Genomic DNA, 9,968 nt, shown 5'->3' with positions numbered 1-9,968 from the left:
ATCATTAAAAAATTTCATTCACTCGGCAGGAGGAGGGCTCGCTGGCTCGATGAAGGTGTCCAAGTTGATGTCGTCAACTATGCGGGTGGCTGCTTCAATAAAGGTCTCCATGAAAGATTGGAACTGGAGCTTCTTTGTGTTTGCTACTTGGAGAGCGTTCAATTTTCCCTCCTTGGCATCCCTGAAGTGAACTCTGACGAGTGAAAGAGCCACGTCGGCTCCACAACGAGCAGCTGATTTCTTCCACGCCTGCACTCGACTAGGGATGTCATTGAGCCAAACCATCAGCGACTCAAGGTCATTCTGAAGTCTGTCTTCTGGCCACAGCTTTTGGTCTATCTTGGACAATGCAATCTTTAGTCGAGCGATGTACCCCAAGACGCCATCAAGACAAGCTTCAAGTCGCATCACATTCATTGTGGCTTCATCTTTAACGAGAGACTTCATGGGGTCTAGGCCCGGTTCAATCCGCTCGGTCTCTTTCTCAAAGTCCCGACAAAACTCTACACGAGGGTAAGAAAATGAGTCCACTACAGAATTGTACAAAAGCTTTCTGGAGTGACTCAGATGGAGAAAAGTACCTTCAAGCATGATGTACAGCTTCTTGGAAAGACCTCCCAGATAAACCTCCAGCTCGTCTCTCTTCCGAGTGAGCTCATCCACCTTATCAATCAGGGCCACCTTCTCTTCTCTCAGTTGCACAGCTTCTTTCTTTGCTTCATCAACAACAATCTTCAGATTGGCATTTTCTTCTTCGAGCTTGCCGACTGAAGCCAGCTTCCTCTCGGCCAGTTCGGTCTTCTCACCCGCCACCTTCTACACCTCCACAAGTTCAGTGTCCTTCTTCTCCAATGCCTGCGTCATTTTGTCTAAAGAAATAACATTCCTCAATTGAGCTTGGAGTTGGCGGTTTTCACTATGCACATCTGTTCGAGTGAAGTCACTCGGTTCAAAGGATGCAAAAGAATAAATATCAAAGCATACAGTTAGCGAGTTGTTACCTCCCATGGTTGCTACTTCATCCTGAGCAGCCTGCAAGTTCTTCTTAGCGAGCTCCAGATCAAGCTTGAGTTGGATCTTCTCCTTCTCCAAGGCAGCATACTGGGTCCCAAGTTCACAAGATTTCTAGAATCAACAAAAAGACAATTCAGTCGATGACTAGAAAGTTCCTTTACTTCCAAGTGAATAAAAGCAAGTTCAGATTGTTGATGTTAAAGAAGTTCTAAGACCACCGCCGAATCAAGCAGTCAACGACGGTCTCAGGGACTACACCCAGTGGGTGCTCTCAGTGTGCCCCACTGGACGTCACTACAAGACATTTCTCAACATGCGACCATCACTATTGGTCACTGAAAGGCCATTGTTTTTCATTTGCGACCCTTTTTTGACCAAAATCGGATGGTCAAAAGCTGACGGTCGTGAACTAAAATTAATGACCTTCTCTGTGAGAAGGTCGTGGAAGGCAACGACCAAAAAAAGGTCATAGGTTCAACGACCTTCTGTTTTGGTCGCTAGCTGTCTGCCCAGGACACGTCGGATCCGACATGGCAAGCTGACGTGGCAAATTTGCGACCAAATGAATTGGTCATTGGTAACATTCAGCCTGGTCCAATTCAGTGTTCTACATGGGCCAAGCCCATTAATTCAGCCTTTTATATATTTTTTTTCCTATTAATTTTGGTCAGCTACATGGGCCAGGCCCAATATTATAGCCTTTTTATTTTTGGGCTGTAGCCTTTGTTTTTCTTTTTTTTATGCACCCCAATTGTCAAATTCTAGTAAATGGGTCCCAAATGTGGTGTTCTGGTTCGTGGGACCCTGCTGTCGACATCATGTTCTTCAGATTTCAATATATTAATACAGAAAACCGACACAATACTTCTAGTAATAGCAAGAAGCAATATGCTACATCATATAACATACATACATAATGTGATCAGCATCAAGTTTACAATTAGATAACAGCTCTACAAGTGTACAGTCTACCACATGAGTATCACATGAGCCCTACAAGTGTACAGTCTACCACATGAGTCTACAAGTGTACAGTCTACCACATGAGTCTACAAGTGTACAGTCTACATCATATAACACACATACAAATAGGATCAGCCTAAAGGGCTTCATTACTCCCAGAACTAGCTCCAATGAGCTAGAACTATGCTTCTTCCAACTTCTTTGTCCTGATGCTCGCGAAGAAACATGATAGGCCAGCATCTGCACGTTATAGAACAAAATGATTAGGAACAAAATAAAAGTAAATCTGACAGCATATTTACTTTGCAAGGAACCACCACATATTTTTGCAGAAAAAGAACATGTATGCAAACCAACCACCAAACAAATAACGAGTTGGTTCATCTTATACCAGAATAAAAAGAACACCGACAAGGAATAGAAGCATTCCTTGGTTTTCAAGCACACCAATTCATAGACATGATTTGGATATGGAAAAGACAAACATAGCAACAAGAGATAATCATAGAAAGTCGGCCATCCTACTATTCAATAAATGGTTCAGGTTTCACCGTAACAAGACACTTAACAACCTCAACACTTGTATTTTTGCTTGCGGCAATCTAAACAACATCACCACAAGTTCTATGATGCATCCAAACTAGTGAACTTTGTGCATAGATCGGATCGAATCAAAGAGAGAAGGGGAAGGGAAGGGCTACCTTGAGGATCGAATCAAATTAGCCTGCTTCTTCCTGCCATCTTCTTGTGAACAACCTTCTTCTTCCTGCCATCGGCGGAAAGCTTTTTAAGAAGTACAACAGGAGAAACGTTTCATAGAGCGGAAAGGGGGACTTGATCAACATCCACAAACTTCTCAAAAGAAAACACCTATCCAGGCAATAATTTCCCCCTGATTTAATAAGACAGCATGCCTGTTATAAAACTAGACTCATTTACTTCATGGGATTCAGATAAAAAAGGCTTCAAAAAGGGACCTATCCAAGAACCACATGTTAAGATCTGGAGAATGGACGTTAATTCTTTGACCATCGACATTCCCTGACCAATGTAAACTGTAGCTAACTAGTTGATTGACCAATCAGAAAATGTATAAAGTAACCACCAATGCAACAAATTATGTTCTACTTCTAGCGCATTCATTCATAAGCAAAACATGGTGAACTGGAATCTAGAACTCATCTACATAGGGAGACTTGATCCACATCCAACAAATAGACACGAGCTAGATTTGAGAAAGTCAGTCAAACAAATCTGTAAAATTAAGCATTCATGCTTGCTGGATTTGTAAGCAATTAGTTGATCCACCAAACGAGAAAGAGCATTGACAGCATTAAATTGCAGAAGCAAAACTAACAGCAACCCAAAATCACCCAAATCACTGGTTGATTAGCAACAAACAAGACGCGCGTGTGTGGTAATTCAAAGAAGAAACGGCCCTGCAGACGACGGCGCCGCCCATGACAAGGAGCTGCCCGAGGAGCCGTACATCCCCTTCCTTCACAAAACCACATCAGACCTCTTCACGAACCTGTAATAAAATGAACGCACGGATCAGATTGGGGGAGACGAGAGGAAGAAGAAGAGAACATCATCCATTATCTTGAATTACTATTCCATTACCAATAGATTTTTCATGATAAGGTGGCAACGACAACCACAGGTGGCATCACAAAGCATGTGTAACAAGAAATTTCTAGTTAATAGGTGGTATTAACCCTCACAAGCAGCTTGTTTCAGCTATATGCATTGGATCTAGATAGCGACGGAACTATCCATGTTAAATATAACAAGTTTATGAATCAATAGTTTTCCTAGAGACAGATGCGATAAAAATGTCATATATATTGCAGAAATATCATTTGGCATGCTCAATCAGCTGACTTTAAGTAACTTGGTCAACTACAACAGCTAGTTCTGAGCAATCAATAGTAACCAGGTGCAAGGGACAAAAGAATATGACCTTGGTTAGGACTGAACAAATAACACAGGGGCATAATACCAATCCTACACACTTCACTTCTATGCTGGTAGGAATAGGATAGTAGTACAAGGTAACCCCACAAGCTTTGCTTCAGAGAAGCGGCTACTCACTTTGGACTGACTGAAACTGTGCGTCAAACCCACTGAACAAATGCTGAGACGCAATGTCCCAAGTAGCAGCTCCATTCACCTGCAGCAAAACACAGCAAAAAGAAGTTCAGAAATTTGAGGAGGGTGATAATTGGGCCAAGGAGCAGCTCCATTCACCTCCAGCAGCTCCATCCAACTATATTCTGGGTCGTCCACCACACTAGCCACCATCACGTACCCATCGCCATCAGCAACGTTGCTCCCGCAGCAGCAACAGATAACCATTTATAAATTAAACAGACCAGCTATGCGTACAAGGTTACCTAAGCATGTAAGTACAATCCAGCTATAAAGTGGATGGCAAAGCGTGGCTGTTATTGTTGCTACTTTAGCCAACTGAGCTAATTAATCTCATCAACCTAATACACTTCTCTGAAAAATGAAAAAAATAACTTAAAATATTGAGTACGGCAGCAACATCTACTTGTTACTGGAGTTCCAGTTCAAGATGGCCAGAGGCCACTTGGCACCATCGAACCTGCACAATTTCCACCATATATAGTTAGAAAGAAAACTAGAGTTGAACTACCCAGCCTCATACATATATATACATACATACATACAGGAGCAAATTTGATTACACTGGAAGGTAGCTGGAGTGGTGGTTGACGAAATGAAAATCGACGGCCACGGCTCGGCGAGGAGAGGAGCTCAACATTGAAGTTTCGGAAAACAGGAATTCATTAATTTGAGAGTGGGTTTTAGTAGCTCAAACTAAGTTAAGTTAAGCACTTAGTACTAAACAACAGCAACACTTGAACCATAACATGTCCAGAAAGGAAACAAAACATGAGACCAGTATTGATAGCAAGTCCACGAAGGCCATCCAATGGTTTCAGCCACATCCTAATAAACCTGCAGCATTATTTAGCACCTAATTATCAGCAAAAAAAAATGGCCAGATGAGCACCACCACAACAAATCGGCACTAACACTTGGTCATCGACGCGATTGCCAAGCAAGGAACCAGCTCGCACACGCAAGATGATGATTGCATACATACAAATCATGTGTTGGCAGAAAAAAAATCCAAGCAGGAGCTCATCTTCTCTCTCTCTGTTTGGTAACTAACAACCTAAATAAAATAAAATAAAAACATGACTTGTTCATACAGATCCCTCTAAAATTCCTTGGGACAAGTGCATCACATATTCGTCAACTTAGCAGCAGAAGTAGTGAGCACAAGAAGTGGGGGAAGGAGATGGAGGAGCTACCTGCCGCGGTCGCAATGGAAGCAGAGGAGCAGACCCCTCTTGGCCCTCCCCAACGAGCAGGACAGGTCTGCCTTCTGGGCACGCCCCTACTCCTTCGACTCCTCGAGCAGGAGACCCCCTTCCCCTACTGTTGCTTGGCGCGCCGCATCACTAGTCACAAAAAACAAGAAAACGTTTAATAGCCTATGATAGAACAATGACTAACAACAGTAAACATGTAGTTAGCGAATAGCAGTCTCAAGGTGTTATTGTCACATGTGGTTGCCGTATATGGAGTCATAATATACTCATGGATAATAAGATTAATAATCTACAGCAGGAAGTGTCTTTTCAGCACCACAGTTACTTAGTTATTCATGAATTCGCCCTATAGTGAGTCGTATTACAATTCACTGGCCGTCGTTTTACAACGTCGTGACTGGGAAAACCCTGGCGTTACCCAACTTAATCGCCTTGCAGCACATCCCCCTTTCGCCAGCTGGCGTAATAGCTGAGCTCAGTAACAAAGCCATACACATGACAATATCACCAAATCCTCCCCTCAACGCAAGATTGTGCAGGCTGCAGAGTTCAACATGCATCCAGTGTATAGTGCCAATTGAGCTTGGTCTTGGTAGGGATTAGGGAAATCAATTTGAGAAAGCATTGGAGATAAATATGGTTCGTGCCATACTAACTGACCTTAGAAACCTCATACTGCAAAATAAATCACGCAAATTTTGCTCTGCACAGCCGTTCACGCGGAGAAGCAAGATCCAATCTAATGGGAGCTAACAACCAACAGAACGAGAGGGGGGAAGAAGGGAGGCCATGCGTGGGTTTACCTCGGGTGATGCAGGATCCCAGGCACGCCGCCAACGCCGCGCTGCAGAGGGGCATCCGCGTCTACAGACCCGCCGCCGCCGACCTGCAGGGAAACTCGACGTGAGCACGCGCCCGCAGCCACCCACCCACCCATCTATCGATCTCTTGGACAGTCCGTCGTCTGCGTCTGCAGTTGGTCGCCAACACCCATCGCCAGTGGAGTCGCCATTGGCTTCAGTGAACGGGGGGGATGAGGGAGGGATTCAGGTTCGACTGGATCCACAGGAGGAGGAGGGGAACGATTTTTGGGCTTTATCAGGGAGGGAGCGGAACATGGGGAAAGATGGGTGGCGCACGGATCTGGCGTCGTTGGGCTCGGATGAATGGGCGGCGCGATAGGAGAAGAGGAGAGGAGGGAGGGATGATGGGCGGCACATGCTCGGAAGGAGGGGTGGCGGCACGAGGGGCGGCGGCGGGGCCGGGGGCGGCGGCTAGGCTTTTGGCCAAAGGGGGCGGCAGCGGCTAAGGGTGCGGGAGAGAAGGTGGAGAAGGTTGCGGTAGGGACGTGGGGGTTGTGTCAGGGCTAGGTGGGTGAGAGGGTGAGGGGGCGAGGGCTACCGTTGGATCCAGGAGCATCCAACGGTGCTTGATGCATGATCCGCGTGAGAAGGCTATGGCCCAATCAGAACGCAATGTGTGTATGACATTATGATCATCTATTATTGGACGTTATGACCATTTAAAATTGATCTTAGGCAAATAAAAATAAAGTCTAAAATCATTTCAGCATTTTATTTTTTATTTTCTGAGTGTCCAAAATGAAATTTTTTTGTGCAGAAGCTACCAAATATTTGTACAAGGGTGTACCTTGGAATGGCAAACAATGTTGCCTTAGAAAGTTTCCATTTTCCTTGGATAAAATATTCATTTTCCATTTTTTGAGTGCACAAAATAAGATTTTCTAAGGACCTACCATATATTTGTTGTAAAATTGGACCAAATCATTTTTTAAATACTAGGCCATATATAATACACAATCGACCAAATGGTTGGGTGTCAAAAGTTTCGATCCACCTCTCGTAGAAAAGACAAATTTTCGGTGATTCAGGAGAAAACGGGTAAAATTTGAATTACAGCTGCCTCATAGTTTGCTCTTTATTTTTTCCAAAAATCATTTCTAGATACATAAGTATCTATTTAATCAGAGAAACACAAAAAGTTTTCCAAGATTCAACCACTAGCTAGGAACGGTCAAGCCCGGCGTTTTGACCGCATTTTGAAATGGGCATGAAAAATTCAAAAAAATCAAAAAAATTAGAAAACCTTCGCATTGTGTCATTATATGTGACCATGTTACCAGGAAAAATAATAAACTTTTCATACGGCTATTACTTTTAAAAAAAGTGTTCTCAGAAATGAGCTATCATGTGTGAAGATGCATGGCTTTCAAAACAAATGATCAATCTTATGGCCACATTCATGGCATAGTTTGTTTAGATGATCTAATATGTGCATAAGGGTGCATCTTGGAATGGCAAACAACGTTGTCTAAGGAAGTTTTCATTTTCTTTGGGCGGAAATTTTATTTTTCATTTTTCGAGTGCCCAAAATGAGTTCTTTTTGTGAAAGACTTACCATATATTTGTTGCAAAATTGTACCAAATCAATTTTATAAAATACTAGACCATATATAATGCACAATTTACCAAATGGTTGGGTGTCAAATGTTTCGATCCACCTCTCGTGAAAAAGATAAATTTCCGCCGATTCAGTAGAAAGCGGGTAAAATTTGAACTGCAGCTACCTCATGGTTTGCTCTTTATTTTTTTCAAAAATCATTTCTAGGTACATAAGTATCTATTTAATCATAGAAACACCAAAAAATCCAATATTCAACCACTAGCTAGGAACGGTCATGCCCACAGTTTTGACAACATTTTTAAATGGGCATGAAAAATTCAAAAAAAAACAAAAAATTGGAAAAACTTTGCATTGTGTCATTATATGTGACCAAGTTACCAGGAAAAATAATAAACTTGTAATACACCAATAATTTAAAAAAAGTGTTCTCATAAATGAGCTATCATGTGTGAAGATTCATGAGTTTCAAGCCAAATGATCAATCTTAGGCCACATTCATGGCATATTTTGTTCAGATGATATCATATTGTGCATAAGGGTGCATCTTGAAATGGCAAACAATGTTGCCTGAGGGAGTTTTCATTTTCTTTGGATGAAAAATTCATTTTCCATTTTTTAAATGCCCAAAATGAGTTTTTTTGTGAAGGATCTACCATATATTTGTTGCAAAATTGGATCAAATCAATTTTATAAAATATTAGGACATATTTAACGCACATTTGACCAAATGGTTGGGTGTCAAAATTCGACCCACCTCTCGTAAAAAGACAAATCTCTGCCGATTCAGTAGGAAGCGGGTCAAATTTGAACTACAACTGACTCATAGTTTTCTCTTTATTTTTTCGAAAAATCATTTCTAGGTACATAAGTATCTATTTAATCAGAGAAACATCAAAAAAATTCCAAGATTCAACATCTGGCTAGGAAAGGTCAAGCCCGCCGTTTTGATCGCATTTTGAAACGGGCATAAAAAATTCAAAAAATTGGAAAACCTTTGCATTGTGTCATTATATGTGACCAAGTTTCCAGGAAAAACAATAAACTTGTAATATGGCAATTATTTAAAAAAAGTGTTCTTAGAAATGAGCTATCATGCGTGAAGATTCATGGCTTTTAAGCCAAATGATCGATCTTATGGCCACATTCATGGCATAGTTCGTTCATATGGTCTCATATTGTGCACAAGGGTGCATCTTGGAATGGCAAACAATGTTGACTAACGGAGTTTTCATTTTCTTTGCACGGAAAATTCATTTTCCATTTTTTGAGTGTGCGAAATGAGTTTTTTTGTGAAGGAACTACCATACATTTGTTGCAAAATTGGACCAAATCAATTTTCTAAAATACTAGGCCATGTTTAATGCACAATTGACCAAAATGGTTGGGTGTCAAAAGCCTTGGTCCACCTCTAGTGAAAAAGACAAAATTCCGCCGATTTAGTAGGAAGTGGGTCAAATTTAAACTGTAGTTGCCTCATAATTTGCTCTTTATTTTTTTCAAAAATCATTTCTAGGTACATAAGTATCTATTTAATAAAATAAATACCAAAAGGTTTCCAAGATTCAACCACTAGCTAGGAACGGTCAAGCCAACCGTTTTGACCGCATTTTGAAACGGGCATAAAAAAATTCAAAAAAATCAAAAAATTGGGAAACCTTCGCATCATGTCATTATATGTGACCAAGTTGCTAGGAAAAATAATAAACTTGTAATATGATAATTATTTTTAAAAAAGTGTTCTCAGAAATGAGCTATCATGCGTGAAGATTCATGGCTTTCAAGCCAAATGATCAATCTTATGGCCACATTCATGGCATAGTTTGTTCAAATAATCTCATATTGTGCACAAGGGTGCATATTGGAATTCCAAACAATGTTTCCTAAGGGAGTTTTCATTTTCTTTGCACGGAAAATTCATTTTCCATTTTTCGAATGCCCGAAATGAGTTATTTGTGAAGGAACTACCATATATCTCTTGCAAAATTGGACCAAATCAATTTTATAATATATTAGGCCATATTTAATGTACAATTGACAAAATGGTTGGTCGTCAAAAGTATTTATACACCTCTGGTGAAAAAGACAAATTTTCGTTGATTCAGTAGGAAGCGGGTCAAATTTGAACTGCAACTGCCTCATAGTTTGCTCTTTATTTTTTCCAAAATCATTTATAGGTACCTAAGTATCTATTTAATCAGA

At 41.1% G+C, this 9,968-nt stretch overlaps 1 long non-coding RNA gene across 6 annotated transcripts; it reads right to left on the bottom strand.

The window, feature by feature from the left end:
- Positions 1-1,885: 1,885 nt before the first annotated feature.
- LOC125551576 lies at positions 1,886-6,671 on the bottom strand. Of its 6 annotated transcripts, none has more exons than XR_007302828.1 (6): positions 6,149-6,671; positions 4,666-5,474; positions 4,228-4,588; positions 4,072-4,150; positions 2,679-3,508; positions 1,886-2,217 (listed from the first exon to the last, which is right to left on the bottom strand). It is a non-coding gene; the product is annotated as an uncharacterized LOC125551576 (long non-coding RNA). The 6 variants fall into 6 exon arrangements; XR_007302829.1 differs by having other exon boundaries at positions 4,670-5,474; XR_007302830.1 differs by having other exon boundaries at positions 4,692-5,474.
- Between the last annotated feature and the right edge of the window lie 3,297 nt (positions 6,672-9,968).

This window comes from Triticum urartu, chromosome 4, assembly GCF_003073215.2.
Source record: "Triticum urartu cultivar G1812 chromosome 4, Tu2.1, whole genome shotgun sequence".
Taxonomy (NCBI): domain Eukaryota; kingdom Viridiplantae; phylum Streptophyta; class Magnoliopsida; order Poales; family Poaceae; genus Triticum; species Triticum urartu.
This window is presented reverse-complemented; position numbering and strand designations above follow the sequence as displayed.